Below are 20,711 nucleotides of genomic sequence, written 5' to 3' on the forward strand. Positions count from 1 at the left end.
GATGTCAGGCGAATCATTTGTATATTTTAAAAGCGTATGTATTTTAGATAATTTCAATTGGTTTAAAGTACATAATTGATTGAAAGTTTTCATAATCATTATAAAGATAATGATCTCTAGTTGGAAAAGTTTCATGTTTTTAAAAGTTTTTGAAATGACAGGTTTTGATAGAACGAATGTTTAAGGGTTCGCTCGACTCTGATGAGAGTCGGGTGCCCGTCATGCCCTATCAGGACTGGGGTGTGACAAATTGGTATCAGAGCAGTTCGTCGTAGGGGTTGTCTGCAAAGTCGTGTCCAGTAGAGTCCTGTTTATGATGTGAAGCGCGCCACATTTATAAACAGGAGGCTACGGGGCATCTAGGGTGGTTACACTTCTTTCACATCAAAGACCGTGCGATAGAGCCAAGTCATAGTGAATGAGATTCCTTATACTAACCTTTGATCTCAGCAGAAGCGCAGTATCGACGGGAGAAAGTGAGTGATGACAGGGGAAGTCACAGAGGTAAGTCACTTCGTCGAGGCTACGTTATCAGAATATATATATATATATATATATATATATATATATATATATATATATATATATATATATATATAGGATGATGGATCGGTTCACATAGAGGTAAGTCAATGTAATAACAAGTAGAGGAATTGACTAAATGTATCTCGTGATGATGAATTCATTCATGAATCTTTGAACGGGACAAAGGCAACCAATGGCACGAAATATGCATGTCGGGTAAGGTAAGAGTATTGCATGTGTGATTGAGATGGAAAGCTAAAGAATGAAACGGGAAGATAAACAAGAAGGTATAACAAGGCAGATCGCTAAAGGATCAGGTACATCTTGAGGTGTGATATATGAGGTAAGTTTTGATATCTTTGTTCTTTTACCGGAAATTGGGAGCCCTGTGTGGCATTGTGCTGTTAGTTTACCGCAAGACAGGTTGAAAGTATTGCACAAAGAAATCTATGCCGAAAATTTCATAAGATCCCCGAGAGTTTAACATTCGAGGACGAACGTTTTTAAAAGGGGGGAAGGATGTTACACCCCGAAAAGTTTGCGTCACCAAGACTGTCGGCGGCTTAGTATGAGATCAAGGGAGAGCAGAGTTATACAAGAATTAGGGATGAAGATTGTATTATCTGCGTATATGAGTATTCATGTGACATTTGGAGATCGTATGGAATAAATCAGTTAACAAGTTACCTGATAATAGCCCTCGTAACCATAAGTTAAGGTGGGCCCCACATGTCGGGATTTTATAAAAGACATATGAAGAGATATATGGGTAGTACATGTGAAGTTGAGAAAGTCCTAAGAAGGACCCATAAGCCAAATATGGACATAAGCTCTCCAAAAGGGCGATTTAAGGAAACGTTTTCGGATGATCTGACTTGGAGGGGCAAAAACGGCATTATAAGTTAGGAATTTGGGAAAACCCCCAGACATAAAAGTTGTAGATAATTGAAAGAGCCTTCCAACCATAGGTCGTGGGCCATCACACGATGTCGGAATCAAGAGTTATGGCCATTGTAAGAACAAGACCCCAAGCTGCCTAAGTGGATCCGCGGGCCCCACATGGGAAGCTCGGTGGAACCGACCTAGGGGGGCTATAAATACCCCCATCAACTCGTTTTTTTCAGCAAATTAACATTTCCAAAAGTTCCTAGAATTCTCTCAAAACATCTCCCAAACATTATAGTCCGATAAATCAAGAAATTGACAAGATTACGCTAAACTAGTCCGTGAAAAGTGAGTGTTCTTGCTTCTACTTAATCTTGGTGTTCGAAAAGGTTGACGTGGCTGAGTGTTTTTCAAGTATAAGGTATGTTATTTATCCCATATTTTATGTTGAGTTTATTTGAAGGTCTAGCAAGCCTTAAAAATAAAAATAGTTATGGAGAAAAGGTCATAAAGTGTTGTGTTGTAGTTGTTGTGTTTATGGGCTGTTTTGAACATGTTGTTGCCGTGTGGATGGACTGATTTATGCATATAAAAATGATATCTAACATTGTTGGTGTGTTGATGGGACTATGCTCCTTGATTAGGACGGAAGAAAGTGCATATTGTTGTCGTATGTTGAAAAACGTCGTGTGGGATGTTTATGGAATATGTTGGTACGAATAATAATGTGGTAGATGTTGGTATTATTGTTGTTTTTGATTGGTTGCTGAATTGTAATTTCGGGCTAGGCATATAAACAGGGGAGATGCTGCCCGATTTTCGGCAGAATATAGAATAGTAAAAAATTTGAAACTCGGATTAAGCGTGTGATATGGATACTAATGTAGTGCTAATCCTCTCGAATGTAGATTTACGAGCTCGGACGAATAAGCATAGCTAATAGGAGGTTGAACAGGTATGTAAGGCTAACCCTTCTTTCTCTTGGCATGTCCTAGATGTAAGTGATGAATGATATGAACTTTGGGGTAACTCTATTCATAGGTTCCGAATGTGATTCATGATTCTTATGCCATTCATTCTATATGTACTCCATATTATTCCATTCCTAGACGAGTAAGGTCTAAATGTTCCTTGTGAGGGTTCCGAAGGAAACACCCATAAAGTGCCAGCTAAGTTGTGTATATGGTTTTACTAATGATTTCGAGGAAATTAGTTTTGTACTAAACGAAACATAAATTTAGACTTTCAAAACCACTCCGAAGGGGGTGCGAGATTTTACAATTTAGACTTTCAAAACCACTCCGAATGGGGTGCGAGATTTTACTATTTAGACTTTCAAAACCACTCCGAAGGGGGTGCGAGATTTACTATTTAGACTTTCAAAACCATCCCGAAGGGGCCATCATTATTATTAAGCCGGAAGCGGCTGCTCGAAGGGGCCATCATCATTATTAAGCCGGAAGCGGCTGCCCGAAGGGGCCATCATTGCTATTGAGCCGGAAGCGGTTGCCCGAAGGGGCCATCATCGTTATTATGCCGGAAGCGGCTGCCCGAAAGGGCCATCATCATTATTAAGCCGGAAGCGGCTGCCCGAAGGGGCCATCATCATTATTAAGCCGAAAGCGGTTGCCCAAAGGGGCCATCCTAATTATTATTCCGGAAGCGGCTGCCCGAAAGGGCCATCATCGTTATTAAGCCGGAAGCGGTTGCCGAACGGGCCATCATCATTATTAAGCCAGAAGCGGCTTCCCGAAGGGGACATCATGATTATTAAATCGGAACCGGCTGCCCGAAGGGGCCTTAATGATTATTAAGCCGGAAGCGGCTGCCCGAAGGGGCCATCATCATTATTAAGCCGGAAGCGGCTGCCCGAAAGGGCCATCATCATTATTAAGCCGGAAGAGGCTGCCCGAAGGGGCCATCATCATTATTAAGCCGGAAGCGGCTGCCCGCAAGGGCCATCATCATTATTAAACCGGAAGCGGCTGCCCGAAGGGGCCATCATCATTATTAAGCCGGAAGCGGCTGCCCGAACGGGCCATCATCATTATTAAGCCGGAAGCGGCTGCCCAAAGGGGCCATCATGATTATTAAGCCGGAATCGGCTGCCCGAAGGGGCCATCATGATTATTAAGATGGAAGCGGCTTCCCGAAGGGGCCATCATCAGTATTAAGCCGGAATCGGCTGCCCGAAGGGGCCATCATCATTATTAAGCCGGAAGCGGCTGCCCGAAGGGGCCATCTTTATTATTAAGCCGGAAGCGGCTGTGCGAAGGGGCCATCATTGTTATTGAGCCGGAAGCGGCTTCCCGAAGGGTCCATCATTACTATGCTGGAAGCGGCCGTCCGAAGGGACCATTTTGTTAACATGTCGGAAGTGGCACGTGTGTTAGATTGCATCATTTACTTAAAGAATGTGTGTTAGATTGCATTATTTACTTAAAAAATGTTGGTTGGATAGCATTATTTACTTAAAGATTGTTTTGAGACCTCGTGTATACATTTATGTTTCTTCCAGCGAAGGCTGCAGGTATTGAGTCTGATTGTGATTTCTTCTCTCCTAAATCAAGTTATGGTTATGATTTGTTACCACCTTACATACACACTACATTGTCCGTACTGACGTCCTTTTCCCCGGGGACGCTGCGTTCAAGCTCGCAGCCCCAGATTGTTTGGCAGGTTGAGTATACAGCTAGGATGCTCTGACATCTGTTGGGATTGGCAAGTTCCACCTCCTCCTGGAGCTGTGTTGAGTCATGTCTAGATATGAGTGATTATGGGTATGTTAGGGCCTTGTCCTGACTCATAATGTTCAGTTCACTTCTTAGAGACTTCTGCAGACAGTGTCCTGTGGTATGTTGTCGAGATGTCGACAAAATGATGTCAGGCGAATCATTTGTAGATTTTAAAAGAGTATGTATTTTAGATAATTTCAATTGGTTTAAAGTACTTAATTGATTGAAAGTTTTCATAATCATCATAAAGATAATGATATCTAGTTGGAAAAGTTTCATGTTTTTAAAAGTTTTTGAAATGACAGGTTTTGATAGAACGAATGTTTAAGGGTTCGCTCGACTCTGATGAGAGTCGGGTGCCCGTCATGCCCTATCAGGACTGGGGTTTGACAAATTGGTATCAGTGCAGTTCGTCCTAGGGGTTGTCTGCAAAGTCGTGTCCAGTAGAGTCCTGTTTATGGTGTGAAGCGCGCCACATTTATAAACAGGAGGCTACGGGGCATCTAGGGTGGTTACACTTCTTTCACATCAAAGATCGTGCGATAGAGCCAAGTCATAGTGAATGAGATTCCTTATACTAACCTTTGATCTCAGCAGAAGAGTAGTATCGACGGGAGAAACTGAGTGATGACATGGGAAGTCACAGAGGTAAGTCACTTCGTCGAGGCTACGTTATCAGAATATATATATATATATATATATATATATATATATGTATGTATATATATAGGATGATGGATCGGTTGACATAGAGGTAAGTCAGTGTAATAACAAGTAGAGGAATTGATTAAATGTATCTCGCGATGATGAATTCATTCATGAATCTTTGAACGGGACAAAGGTAAGCAATGGCACGAAAGATGCATGTCGGGTAAGGTAAGAGTATTGCATGTGTGATTGAGATGGAATGCTAAAGAATGAAACGGGAAGATAAACAAGAATGTATAACAAGGCAGATCGCTAAAGGATCAGGTACATCTCGAGGTGTGATATATGAGGTAAGTTTTGATATCTTTGTTCTTTCTCCGGATATTGGTAGCCCTGTGTGGCATTGTGCTGTTAGTTTACCGCAAGACAGGTTGAAAGTATTGCACAAAGAAAGCTATGCCGAAATTTTCATAAGATCCCTGAGAGTTTAACATTCGAGGACGAACGTTTTTAAAAGGGGGGAAGGATGTTACACCCCGAAAAGTTTGCGTCACCAAGACTGTCGGCGGCTTAGTATGAGCTCAAGGGAGAGCAGAGTTATACAAGAATTAGGGATGAAGATTGTATTATCTGTGTATAAGAGTATTCATGTGACATTTGGAGATCGTATGGAATAAATCAGTTAACAAGTTACCTGATAATAGCCCTCGTAACCATAAGTTAAGGTGGGGCCCACATGTCGGGATTTTATAAAAGACATATGAAGAGACATATGGGTAGTACATGTGAAGTTGAGAGAGTCCTAAGAAGGACCCATAAGCCAAATATGGACATAAGCTCTCCAAAAGGACGATTTAAGGAAACGTTTTCGGATGATCTGACTTGGAGGGGCAAAAACGACATTATAAGTTAGGAATTTGGGAAAACCCCCAGACATAAAATTTGTAGATAATTGAAAGAGCTTTCCAACCATAGGTCGTGGGCCCTCACACGATGTCGGTATCAAGAGTTATGGCCATTTTAAGAACAAGACCCCAAGCTGCCTAAGTGGATCCGCGGGCCCCACATGGGAAGGTCGGTGGAACCGACCTAGGGGGGCTATAAATACCCCCATCAACTCGTTTTTTTCAGCAAATTAACATTTCCAAAAGTTCCTAGAATTCTCTCAAAACATCTCCCAAACATTATAGTCCGATAAATCAAGAAATTGACAAGATTACGCCAAACTAGTACATTAAAAGTGAGTGTTCTTGCTTCTACTTAATCTTGGTGTTGGAAAAGGTTGACGTGGCTGAGTGTTTTTCAAGTATAAGGTATGTTATTTATCCCATATTTTATGTTGAGTTTATTTGAAGGTCTAGCAAGCCTTAAAAATAAAAATAGTTATGGAGAAAAGGTCATAAAGTGTTGTGTTGTAGTTGTTGTGTTTATGCGCTGTTTTGAACATGTTGTTGCCATGTGGATGGACTGATTTATGCATATAAAAATGATATCTAACATTGTTGGTGTGTTGATGGGACTATGCTCTTTGATTAGGACGGAAGAAAGTGCATATTGTTGTCGTATGTTAAAAAACGTCATGTGGGATGTTTATGGAATATGTTGGTACGAATAATAGAGTGGTAGATGTTGGTATTATTGTTGTTTTTGATTGGTTGGTGAATTGTAATTTCGGGCTAGGCATATAAACAGGGGAGATGCTGCCCGATTTTCGGCAGAATATAGAATAGTAAAAAATTTGAAACTCGGAATAAGCGTGTGATATGGATACTAATGTAGTGCTAATCCTCTCGAAAGTAGATTTATGAGCTCGGACGAATAAGCGTAGCTAATAGGAGGTTGAACAGGTATGTAAGACTAACCCTTCTTTCTCTTGGCATGTCCTAGATGTAAGTGATGAATGATATGAACTTTGGGGTAACTCTATTCATAGGTTCCGAATGTGATTCATGATTCTTGTGCCATTCATTTTAAATGTACTCCATATTATTCCATTCCTAGAAGAGTATGGTCTAAATTGTCACGACCCGTCTAGGAGCCGTGACGAGTACCCGATACTTGTACCGAGCACCCCTTGTCTATCGTTTTACCTTTACCTCTTAGCAAGCCATGTAAACAGAGCCATTTTTTTTTAACATTAACATTAGCGGCGTCATTCTGAACATAGACTAATAAACTTCGTTATCACTTATACATCAACATTAGCATGCCAAAACACCATATACCTAACTATACTTAACTGATTGTACATATCTGTCTACGAGCCTCTAGACGTAGTACACTTATACTTAGAAAGGGCTGAGTACTGCCATGCCCGAATATATATACACAAAATAGTACCAAGGAAGTGAGGCTCCGGAATAACTGGAGCACTGTCAACACTGCTGGTAGAGCTTCTAAGGATCAAATCCGCCTGTCTGCTGACCTGCGCGGCATGAAACGCAGCGTCCACAAGAATGGACGTCAGTACGAATAGTGTACCGAGTATGTAAGGCATGAATAGTAATATACAGAAAATATGAATCATGTATAATGACATAAGAGAGTTACAACACATGTCCTGGGATAGAAACATAACCTGTATATATATATACCCTTGGCAGGTGCTATGCGTACTTAGCTTTCCTTTAAGAATCTTTCCTTGTTCATATACATATACATATACATATAAAATTGGACATATCATATTGCCGAGGCGTCGGCAGCCAATCCATTTAACCATAAATATACACATCCCGCGTCCGGGACGATATCATATCATGTAATGCCAACTGATCAGGTGGATATGCGTTCATAACGCTCTGCCCTTACCTCCATTTTCCCCGTATACACATGCATATATCATGTACATATATCAGCGTCTATAGCGCTCTAGCTCTTTTATCATATACATATACGTGTGTCGTGTAGGTACATCAGCGTCTATAACGCTCTAGCTCTTTCGTCATGTGCATGTTTTAAAAAAATATATACACATATCTTACATACATTTACATGTCTTATATGCATTTACGTATCCTATATACATATGTCTCATAGGCACGCAGGAAAGCCCAAAGAAGAATCATGTAGTCATCGGAGTGACGTAAGGTCGGTGACCTCCAATTATATTATAGAATACTCGTGATCGCTTTGTCTCACCTTGAAGGAACGAGTATTTTAAGGTGAGACTACCAACGGGGAATAATATTAAAGTAAACGTAGAATGAAATCGGGGCATCATAGATGACGGTTCATAGACTTTGAAATCTTTTAGAAAATAAAGTCATAGCTAGGAAATATAAATAAGATTCAAAAATTAGTTTATCATTTTCATGTTTACATAAGATACTTAGCTTAGTCATCTTAGTCATAGAGTCGTTCCGGTAGTACGTATCATAGGCATATTCTCTTATCTAACATCATTGTTATCATTATCGTCATGGAAGTGCCCTTGTTAGAGGAGGCATAGTATTTATCATTTGGTATTGAAATCGGGATCAAAGGTTCCCTTTGGATTCACTACAAGTAAGTCAAGCAAGACTGTAAGGAAAACTCCGAGAGTAGCGGGCCCACCTCGGGCCGGATGAGGTAGCGTATACGATTTACGTATGTTACGTGTCATAGCGTTACTTGTGAGGGTCTTAGGGTAATTGGGTCCCATTTATACAAGTTCTAAGGGTGTAGGAGGTTTTTCCAACAATTGGCACTCTTTCTAGTTCAATTCTATTGAACAAAAAGTGGAAAACTTTAGGTGCGGATTCCGGGGAACCGAGTTGTCCCCGAGGCTCGTACCCAACTTATTTCAACTAAGACATGCCATAGAAAGAAGGGTGAAGCCTTACATACCTCTTTCCGCTTCTTTTCCTATTCCGAATTCAAGCTGCAAATCCGCCAAAATCTGCGATTTGGTCACATTTACCCAAACTTTCATTAGGGTACTTAGAGTTAGAATCTTAAGGAAACACTTGGCTACCGAAATTTCGGCAGCATTTCGTCTGTAAATACACCATCCTCAACATTTACCTAGCATGTTTTCAATCAACAACAACCCGGGAATTCAAACCCGGCCAAACTATTAACATAACTCAACCACACTAACAATTTCCATATTCAATCCAAGATACATTATAACAACTTAATCAACTTACTACTTCTTTCAAAACCTTCCAACTCCAATGAAAACAATAACAACCTTATAATATATATTCCAACAACACCATACTAATATCATTATCTTCCATACATGTAAGAACATAATATTCAATTTACATAATCTTCCAAGACAAGCCTCCAACTACTAATACTTCACTAAGCTCATTAGGCTTTTGTTTGCAATATAAAATCCACAACACAACAACCAACATACTAAATAAAACTTGCTCACCATGCATTCATGATTCACCAAATATACACGGCTATACATGTGATATACAACTCACCGCCACACAACTATATTTTTTCTATTCATGAATTTCACTCACTTTTGCACACTACAACATGCAAAAATATCCATAACATGTAAAGAATAAGTTCTTACCTTCTTCCTTGATCTTTCACTTAGCTAAGTCTTGCAACTTGCTAGAATATGAATTTTTCTTGCTCCAAAGACCACTCCACCTTGCTAGGAATCCTTTAATTGGTAGAAAATAATTTTTGAAGAAATTTTTGTCAATTTTCTTGTCAAGTTTTGCACTTGGCCGAAATGGCCTTGGAGATTTCTCCTTCTTTCCTTTTTCTCAAGTGTTCTTGAAGTTTCTAATGAGATATGACTCATTAATTGATCCTTTATATTAATTATCACATGGATAATTAATAAAATCATGGGCTTGGGCCATGTTGGCCGGCCATCCCTCACAAATTTGGGCCTTATTATTATTTTTTTGATTTGTTTTGGGCCAACCCGGTTGGTCCCGAGTTGGGCCTAGCCCACTGACCTTTCGACCTTAAAACGTCCATATCTCCTTGTACCAACGTCACCTGGGGACCCACGACCTATGGTTGGAAAGCTAATTCAATTATCTACAACTTCTATATCTTGATACCGTTCCAAATTCCAAACTTATAATACCGTTTATTCCCCTTGAAGTCAGATCACCCGAAAACGTTTTCTTAAAAATATTCGTTTGGAGGACTTCCACTTTGATTTGGCCCAAGGGTCCTTCTTGAGTCGTGTTTAACTTCTCATATGTGATTCATATGAATTTTCAGATGTCCCAAAAAAAATCTCGATGTGTGGGTCCCACCTCAGCAATTAATCTGACGTTCAAAAATACGGGATATAACATTCTCCCCCCCCCCCCTCCCTTTAGAACATTCATCCTCGAATGTTAAACTGGCCTCATAGTGTATCATAATACTTCGGGGAGGTCTCCTTCGTAGACATCTCGCATGTCGCTTAGGTCGCTTTTATGTCGTAAGTCCATTGAGTAAGCTCTGAACGTTGGCCCTACGTTAATAAGTCCCCTTTCTGTCACGCTTTCTCCTCTTCCGTTAGTCTTGTCCGTCTCAGCCTACATGACTTTTATAGGGTTTGTAACCACTCCACACACTCTAATTTACATTGGACTACCTAGTTTCACATTCGTCTCTTGTTCCCACATTTGTGAAAATTTCAGCATATTTCCCAGGGGGTCACCCATCATGAAATTACTCTCACCCTAGCACGCTTAACCTTGAAACTTTAGTGCATTTCAGCATCTTAGCGTTAGTATTTTCGCCCGCACTCCCTCGCACTACTTATATCACATATTATGGAACGAGTTGGGGTCTCAGCAGTTTTCGAAACGCCGCGTAACACATCTCTTCTTTTATTTACGGTTCTAACCTCCGCAATCTCTAATATTCGTCTTTTTACCTGTGTGTATAGCTACCTTTCGTCCTAATTTCTGAATTCTTAATATGATCAGCAATATAAAGGCAACGTAGGATAGGATAGAATCCGAATCAATTAACATACACATCATAGAAGGTGCCGAAAAAGTACCTGTGGTCGCGTCTGCGGAAGGCTCAGGGTCCTGTCGTCCTGTCAATGCATATAGGCGGTGCGGAGGACCAGCTGAACTAGGTGTCCCTCCTCTACCTCGGCCGCGGCCCGCTGGAGCTTGGGAGGTCTGTCCAAGAGGGCGTACGATCGACGATGAACCAACCGCGGACCCGACGGGCTGGGCTTGGTCTCCCTCATACCTCAGTAGGCAATCACGCATCAAATGGCCAACCCGCCCACAAGTATAACATGCACCTGTACCTGCGCGACACTCTCCAGAATGTGGTCTACCACATCGCGCACACCGTGGCGGGGGTGGCATCATCCTGCTAGAATCAGCTCTATACTGGGATCCTGACGCCTTAGTACCCTGATCTGGTCGTGAGTGAGTAGAACGGTCAAGTCCCCTATCCGTAAATCGAGGCGGTGCACTGGCCGCCGGTTGTTCTGAATGCCTGAATAGCTCTTGTGCCTGTCCCCCTCTGTACTCTCTTCTAGTCCTGGAAAAGCTGCCCCTTTTTCTGGAACCCTTATCTGGGTAACGCTCCTCTCGCCGTGGCTGATATTGTTCCTCCAGATTTTGGGCGTGGGCCTGGATTCGAGTAATAGTCATCCCGTCCTGGAGTGAAGCTGTCAAACATTCCTTAACCAAATGTGGCCCTAGTCCACTCACAAATCGGTGTACATGATCTCCCTTATACGCTATCATGGCTGGGGCATACCTGGCTAATGAATTAAAACGGAGGTTGTATTCTCGAACGCTCATATTTCCCTGTCTCAGGTTCAAGAACATATCGGCTCGAGCCCGTCGAACCTCTGGCGGTAGGAAATGTCGCAGGAACGCCTCAGTGAACTCCTGCCAAACCGGAGGGGGTGCATTTGCTCCCCTCGATGATATCCAGCTACTGTACCACAGAACTGCCACATCCCGCAGCCTGTATGAAGCCAACTCTACGGACTCGGTATCCGAAGCATGTATGATCCCCAGAGTCCTCAGCATCTCATCTATAAAACTCTGCGGGTCCTCCTCTGGTTTTGATCCATAAAACTCTGGAGGCTTCAGGGTGATAAAGTCGCGGGCCCTTGCACTTACCGCTCTGCCTCCTAGGTCTACATCTTGCCGCTGAGCCTGTGCGGCAACGAGCTGGGTTAATAACTGGATGGCCTCTGCCATCTGCTGGCCCGGAACTGCTGGCGGTGGAACTGGAGGTGCGGGGGCTGGAGCTGGAACTCTTTCCTGCTCTGCTGGTGCAGGGGGAGCAGGAACAGTCTGAGGGGGAGCCTCATTATGAGATTCTTCTTCTTCTAGCTCCCGTTCAACTCTGCTGGCCGCCACCCCCTTGGCTTTCTCGGCCATCGTAGCCTTTTTCTTCGGCGGCATTACTGAAACCATAACACAAGTTTAGGAAAAGGAATATGGAAGCCTGGCAACTTAGCTCTATCGCACGATTTCAGAATGCAAAGAAGGTCACATTTCCTAAATGCCCTGTAGCCTCCTGTTTATAAGTGTGGCGCGCAACACACCCATAAACAAGACTCTACTGGACACGGCTCGTAGACAAACTCCTAGGACCGAACTGCTCTGATACCACTTCTGTCACGACCCGTCTAGGGGCCGTGACGAGTACCCGATACTTGTACCGAGCACCCCTTGTCTATCGTTTTACCTTTACCTCTTAGCAAGCCATGTAAACAGAGCCATTTTTGTTTTTGAACATTAACATTAGCGGCGTCATTCTGAACATAGACTAATAAACTTCGTTATCACTTATACATCAACATTAGCATGCCAAAACACCATATACCTAACTATACTTAACTGACTGTACATATCTGTCTACGAGCCTCTAGACGTAGTACACTTATACATAGAAAGGGCTGAGTACTGCCATGCCCGAATATATATACACAAAATAGTACCAAGGAAGTGAGGCTCCGGAATAACTGGAGCACTGTCAACACTGCTGGTAGAGCTTCTAAGGATCAAATCCGCCTGTCTGCTGACCTGCGCGGCATGAAACGCAGCGTCCACAAGAAGGGACGTCAGTACGAATAGTGTACCGAGTATGTAAGGCATGAATAGTAATATACAGAAAATATGAATCATGTATAATGACATAAGAGAGTTACAACACATGTCCTGGGATAGAAACATAACCTGTATATATATATACCCTTGGCAGGTGCTATGCGTACTTAGCTTCCCTTTAAGAATCTTTCCTTGTTCATATACATATACATATAAAATTGGACATCTCATATTGCCGAGGCGTCGGCAGCCGATCCATTTAACCATAAATATACACATCCCGCGTCCGGGCATCCCGCGTCCGGGCATCCCGCGTCCGGGACGATATCATATCATGTAATGCCAACTGATCAGGTGGATATGCGTTCATAACGCTCTGCCCTTACCTCCATTTTCCCCGTATACACATGCATATATCATGTACATATATCAGCGTCTATAGCGCTCTAGCTCTTTTATCATATACATATACGTGTGTCGTGTAGGTACATCAGCGTCTATAGCGCTCTAGCTCTTTCGTCATGTGCATGTTTTAAAAAAATATATACACATATCTTACATACATTTACATGTCTTATATGCATTTACGTATCCTATATACATATGTCTCATAGGCACGCAGGAAAGCCCAAAGAAGAATCATGTAGTCATCGGAGTGACGTAAGGTCGGTGACCTCCAATTATATTATAGAATACTCGTGATCGCTTTGTCTCACCTTGAAGGAACGAGTATTTTAAGGTGAGACTGCCAACGGGGAATAATATTAAAGTAAACGTAGAATCAAATCGGGGCATCATAGATGACGGTTCATAGACTTTGAAATCTTTTAGAAAATAAAGTCATAGCTAGGAAATATAAATACGATTCAAAAATTAGTTTATCATTTTCATGTTTACATAAGATACTTAGCTTAGTCATCTTAGTCATAGAGTCGTTCCGGTAGTACGTATCATAGGCATATTCTCTTATCTAACATCATTGTTATCATTATCGTCATGGAAGTGCCCTTGTTAGAGGAGGCATAGTATTTATCATTTGGTATTGAAATCGGGATCAAAGGTTCCCTTTGGATTCACTACAAGTAAGTCAAGCAAGACTTTAAGGAAAAATCCGAGAGTAGCGGGCCCACCTCGGGCCGGATGAGGTAGCGTATACGATTTACGTATGTTACGTGTCATAGCGTTACTTGTGAGGGTCTTAGGGTAATTGGGTCCCATTTATACAAGTTCTAAGGGTGTAGGAGGTTTTTCCAACAATTGGCACACTTTCTAGTTCAATTCTATTGAACAAAAAGTGGAAAACTTTAGGTGCGGATTCCGGGGAACCGAGTTGTCCCCGAGGCTCGTACCCAACTTATTTCAACTAAGACATGCCATAGAAAGAAGGGTGAAGCCTTACATACCTCTTTCCGCTTCTTTTGCTATTCCGAATTCAAGCTGCAAATCCGCCAAAATCTGCGATTTGGTCACATTTACCCAAACTTTCATTAGGGTACTTAGAGTTAGAATCTTAAGGAAACACTTGGCTACCGAAATTTCGGCAGCATTTCCTCTGTAAATACACCATCCTCAACATTTACCTAGCAAGTTTTCAATCAACAACAACCCGGGAATTCAAACCCGGCCAAACTATTAACATAACTCAACCACACTAACAATTTCCATATTCAATCCAAGATACATTATAACAACTTAATCAACTTACTACTTCTTTCAAAACCTTCCAACTCCAATGAAAACAATAACAACCTTATAATATATATTCCAACAACACCATACTAATATCATTATCTTCCATACATGTAAGAACATAATATTCAATTTACATAATCTTCCAAGACAAGCCTCCAACTACTAATACTTCACTAAGCTCATTAGGCTTTTGTTTGCAATATAAAATCCACAACACAACAACCAACATACTAAATAAAACTTGCTCACCATGCATTCATGATTCACCAAATATACACGGCTATACATGTGATATACAACTCACCGCCACACAACTATATTTTTGCTATTCATGAATTTCACTCACTTTTGCACACTACAACATGCAAAAGTATCCATAACATGTAAAGAATAAGTTCTTACCTTCTTCCTTGATCTTTCACTTAGCTAAGTCTTGCAACTTGCTAGAATATGAATTTTTCTTGCTCCAAAGACCACTCCACCTTGCTAGGAATCCTTTAATTGGTAGAAAATAATTTTTGAAGAAATTTTTGTCAATTTTCTTGTAAAGTTTTGCACTTGGCCGAAATGGCCTTGGAGATTTCTCCTTCTTTCCTTTTTCTCAAGTGTTCTTGAAGTTTCTAATGAGATATGACTCATTAATTGATCCTTTATATTAATTATCACATGGATAATTAATAAAATCATGGGCTTGGACCATGTTGGCCGGCCATCCCTCACAAATTTGGGCCTTATTATTAGTTTTTTGATTTTTTTTGGGCCAACCCGGTTGGTCCCGAGTTGGGCCTAGCCCACTGACCTTTCGACCTTAAAACGTCCATATCTCCTTGTACCAACGTCACCTGGGGACCCATGACCTATGGTTGGAAAGCTAATTCAATTATCTACAACTTCTATATCTTGATACCTTTCCAAATTCCAAACTTATAATACCGTTTTTTCCCCTTGAAGTCAGATCACCCGAAAACGTTTTCTTAAAAATATTCGTTTGGAGGACTTCCACTTTGATTTGGCCCAAGGGTCCTTCTTGAGTCGTGTTTAACTTCTCATATGTGATTCATATGAATTTTCAGATGTCCCAAAAAAAATCTCAATGTGTGGGTCCCACCTTAGCAATTAATCTGACGTTCAAAAATACGGGATATAACATAAATGTTCCTTGTGAGGGTTCCGAAGGGAACACCCATAAAGTGCCAGTTGAGTTGTGTATATGGTTTTACTAACGATTTCGACGAAATTAGTTTTGTTCTAAAGGAAACATAAATTTAGACTTTCAAAACCACTCCGAAGGGGGTGCGAGATGTTACAATTTAGACTTTCAAAACCACTCCGAAGGGGGTGCGATATTTTACTATTTAGACTTTCAAAACCACTCCGAAGGGGGTGCGAGATTTACTATTTAGACTTTCAAAACCAGCCCGAAGGGGCCATACATTTTTATTAAGCCGGAAGCGGCTGCCCGAAGGGGCCATCATCATTATTAAGCCGGAAGCGGCTGCCCGAAGGGACCATCATTGTTATTGAGCCGGAAGCGGCTGCCCGAAAGGGCCATCATCATTATTATGCCGGAAGCGGCTGCCCGAAAGGGCCATCATCATTACTAAGCCGGAAGCGGCTGCCCGAAGGGGCCATCATCATTATTAAGCCAAAAGCGGATGCCCGAAGGGGCCACCATCATTATTAAACCGGAAGTGGCTGCCCGAAGGGGCCGTCATCATTATTAAGCCGGAAGCGGCTGCCCGAACGGGCCATCATCATTATTAAGCTTGAAGAGGCTGCCCGAAGGGGCCATCATGATTATTAAGCCGGAAGCGGCTGCCCGAAGGGGCCATCATCATTATTAAGCCGGAAGCGGCTGCCCGAAGGGGCCATCATAATTATTAAGCCGGAAGCGGCTGCCCGAAGGGGCCATCATCATTATAAAGCCGGAAGCGGCTGCCCGAAAGGGACATCATCATTATTAAACCGGAAGCGGCTGCCCGAAGGGGCCATCATCATTATTAAGTCGGAAGCGGCTGCCCGAAAGGGCCATCATCATTATTAAGACGGAAGCGGCTGCCCGAAGGGGCCATCATGGTTATTAAGCCGGAATCGGCTGCCCGAAGGGGCCATCATGATTATTAAGATGGAAGCGGCTTCCCGAAGGGGCCATCATCAATATTAAGCCGGAATCGGCTACCCGAAGGGGCCATCATCATTATTAAGCCGGAAGCGGCTGCCCGAAGGGGCCATCATTATTATTAAGCCGGAAGCGGCTGCACGAAGGGGCCATCATTGTTATTGTGCCCGAAGGGGCCATCATTACTATGCTGGAAGCGGCCGTCCGAAGGGACCATTTTGTTAACATGTCGAAAATAGAACGTGTGTTAGATTGCATCATTTACTTAAAGAATGTGTGTTAGATTGCATTATTTACTTAAAGAATGTTGGTTGGATAGCATTATTTACTTAAAGATTGTTTTGACACCTCGTGTATACATTTATGTTTCTTCCAGCGAAGGCTGCAGGTATTGAGTATGATTGTGATTTCTTCTCTCCTAAATCGAGTTATGGTTATGATTTGTTACCACCTTACATACTCAGTACATTGTCCGTACTGACGTCCTTTTGCCTGGGGACGCTGCGTTCATGCTCGCAGCCCCAGATTGTTTGGCAGGTTGAGTATACAGCTAGGATGGTCTGACATCTGCTGGGATTGGCAAGTTCCACCTCCTCCTGGAGCTGTGTTGAGTCATGTCTAGATATGAGTGATTATGGGTATGTTAGGGCCCTGTCCTGACTCATAATGTTCAGTTCACTTCTTAGAGACTTCTGCAGACAGTGTCCTGTGGTATGTTGTCGAGATGTCGACAAAATGATGTCAGGCGAATCATTTGTAGATTTTAAAAGAATATGCATTTTAGATAATTTCAATTGGTTTAAAGTACTTAATTGATTGAAAGTTTTCATAATCATTATAAAGATAATGATCTCTAGTTGGAAAAGTTTCATGTTTTTAAAAGTTTTTGAAATGACAGGTTTTGATAGAACGAATGTTTAAGGGTTCGCTCGACTCTGATGAGAGTCGGGTGCCCGTCATGCCCTATCAGGACTGGGGTGTGACAAATTGGTATCAGAGCAGTTCGGCCTAGGGGTTGTCTGCAAAGTCGTGTCAAGTAGAGTCCTGTTTATGGTGTGAAGCGCGCCACATTTATAAACAGGAGGCTACGGGGCATCTAGGGTGGTTACTCTTCTTTCACATCTAAGATCGTGCAATAGAGCCAAGTCATAGTGAATGAGATTCCTTATACTAACCTTTGATCTCAGCAGAAGCGCAGTATCGACGGGAGAAAGTGAGTGATGACATGGGAAGTCACAGAGGTAAGTCACTTCGTCGAGGCTACGTTATCAGAATATATATATATATATATATATATATATATATATATATAGGATGATGGATCGGTTGACATAGAGGTATGTCAGTGTAATAACAAGCAGAGGAATTGATTAAAATGTATCTCGTGATGATAAATTCATTCATGAATCTTTGAACGGGACAAAGGTAAGCAATGGCACGAAAGATGCATGTCGGGTAAGGTAAAAGTATTGCATGTGTGATTGAAATGGAAAGCTAAAGAATGAAACGGGAAGATAAACAAGAAGGTATAACAAGGCAGATCGCTAAAGGATCAGGTACATCTCGAGGTGTGATATATGAGGTAAGTTTTGATATCTTTGTTCTTTTACAGGAAATTGGGAGCCCAGTGTGGCATTGTGCTATTAGTTTACTGCAAGACAGGTTGAAAGTATTGCACAAAGAAAGCTATGCTGAAATTTTCATAAGATCCCCGAGAGTTTAACATTCGAGGACGAATGTTTTTAATAGGGGGGAAGGATGTTACACCCCGGAAGGTTTGCGTCACCAAGACGGTCGGCGGCTTAGTATGAGCTCAAGGGAGAGCAAAGTTATACAAGAATTAGGGATGAAGATTGTATTATCTGCGTATATGAGTATTCATGTGACATTTGGAGATGGTATGGAATAAATCAGTTAACAAGTTACCTGATAATCGCCCTCGTAACCATAAGTTAAGGTGGGGCCCACATGTCGGGATTTTATAAAAGACATATGAAGAGATATATGGGTAGTACATGTGAAGTTGAGAAATATGGACATAAGCTCTCCAAAAGGACGATTTAAGGAAACGTTTTCGGATGATCTGATTTGGAGGGGCAAAAACGGCATTATAAGTTAAGAATTTGGGAAAACCCCCAGACATAAAAGTTGTAGATAATTGAAAGATATTTCCAACCATAGGTCGTGGGCCCTCACACGATGTCGTAATCAAGAGTTATGGCCATTTTAAGAACAAGACCCCAAGCTGCCTAAGTGGATCCGCGGGCCCCACATGGGAAGGTCGGTGGAACCGACCTAGGGGGGCTATAAATACCCCCATAAACTCGGTTTTTTCAGCAAATTAACATTTCCAAAAGTTCCTAGAATTCTCTCAAAACATCTCCCAAATATTATAGTCCGATAAATCAAGAAAATGACAAGATTACGCCAAACTAGTCCGTGAAAAGTGATTGTTCTTGCTTCTACTTAAGCTTGGTGTTGGAAAAGGTTGATGTGGCTGAGTGTTTTTCAAGTATAAGGTATGTTATTTATCCCTTCTTTTATGTTGAGTTTATTTGAAGGTCTAGCAAGCCTTAAAAAAAAATAGTTATGGAGAAAAGGTCATAAAGTGTTGTGTTGTAGTTGTCGTGTTTATGGGCTGTTTTGAACATGTTGTGGCCGTGTGGATGGACTGATTTATGCATATAAAAATGATATCTAACATTGTTGGTGTGTTGATGGGACTATGCTCCTTGATTGGGACGGAAGAAAGTGCATATTGTTGTCGTATGTTGAAAAAAGTCGTGTGGGATGTTTATGAAATATGTTGGTACGAATAATAGTGTGGTAGATGTTGGTATTATTGTTGTTTTTGATTGGTTGCTGAATTGTAATTTCGGGCTAGGCATATAAACAGGGGAGATGCTGCCCGATTTTCTGCAGAATATAGAATAGTAAAAAATTTGAAACTCGGAATAAGCGTGTGATATGGATACTAATGTAGTGCTAATCCTATCGAATGTAGATTTACGAGCTCGGACAAATAAGCGTAGCTAATAGGAGGTTGAACAGGTATGTAAGGCTAACCCTTCTTTCTCTTAGCATGTCCTAGATGTAAGTGATGAATGATATGAACTTTGGGGTAACTCTATTCATAGGTTCCGAATGTGATTCATGATTCTTGTGCCATTCATTCTATATGTACTCCATATTATTCCATTCCTAGATGAGTAAGGTCTAAATGTTCCTTGTGAGGGTTCCGAAGGGAACATCCATAAGGTGCTAGTTGAGTTGTGTATATGGTTTTACTAATGATTTCGAGGAAATTAGTTTTGTACTAAAGGAAACATAAATTTAGACTTTCAAAACCACTCCGAAGGGGGGTGCGAGATTTAACTATTTAGACTTTCAAAACCACTCCGAAGGGGGTGCGAGATTTTACTATTTAGACTTTCAAAACCACTCTGAAGGGGGTGCGAGATTTACTATTTAGACTTTCAAAACCAGCCCGAAGGGGCCATCATTTTATTAAGCCGGAAGCGACTGCCCGAAGGGGCCATCATCATTATTAAGCCGGAAGCGGCTGCCTGAAGGGGCCATCATTATTTTTGAGCCGGAAGCGGCAGCCCGAAGGGGCCATCATCATTATTAAGCCGGAAGCGGCTGCCCGAAGGGGCCATCATCATTATTAAGCCTGAAGTGGCTGCCCGAAGGGGCCATCATCATTATTAAGCCGGAAGCGGATGCCCGAAGGGGCCATCATCATTACTAAGCCGGAAGCGGCTGCCCGAAGTGGCCATCATCATTATTAAGCCGGAAGCGGTTTCCCGAAGTGGCCATCATCATTATTAAGCCGGAAGCGGCTGCCCGAAGGGGCCATCATTATTAATAAGCCGGAAGCGGCTGCCCGAAGGGGCCATTATCATTATTAAGCTGGAAGCGGCTGCCCGAAGGGGCCATCATCATTATTAAGCCGGAAGCGGCTGCCCGAAGGGGCCATCATTATTATTAAGCCGGAAGCGGCTGCCTGAAGGGGCCATCATCATTATTAAGCCGGAAGCGGCTGCTCGAAGGGGCCATCATTATTTTTGACGCAGAAGCGGCTGCCCGAAGGGGCCATCATTACTATGCCGG

The sequence above is a fragment of the Lycium barbarum genome, chromosome 1 (assembly GCF_019175385.1).
Source record: "Lycium barbarum isolate Lr01 chromosome 1, ASM1917538v2, whole genome shotgun sequence".
NCBI classification, from domain to species: domain Eukaryota; kingdom Viridiplantae; phylum Streptophyta; class Magnoliopsida; order Solanales; family Solanaceae; genus Lycium; species Lycium barbarum.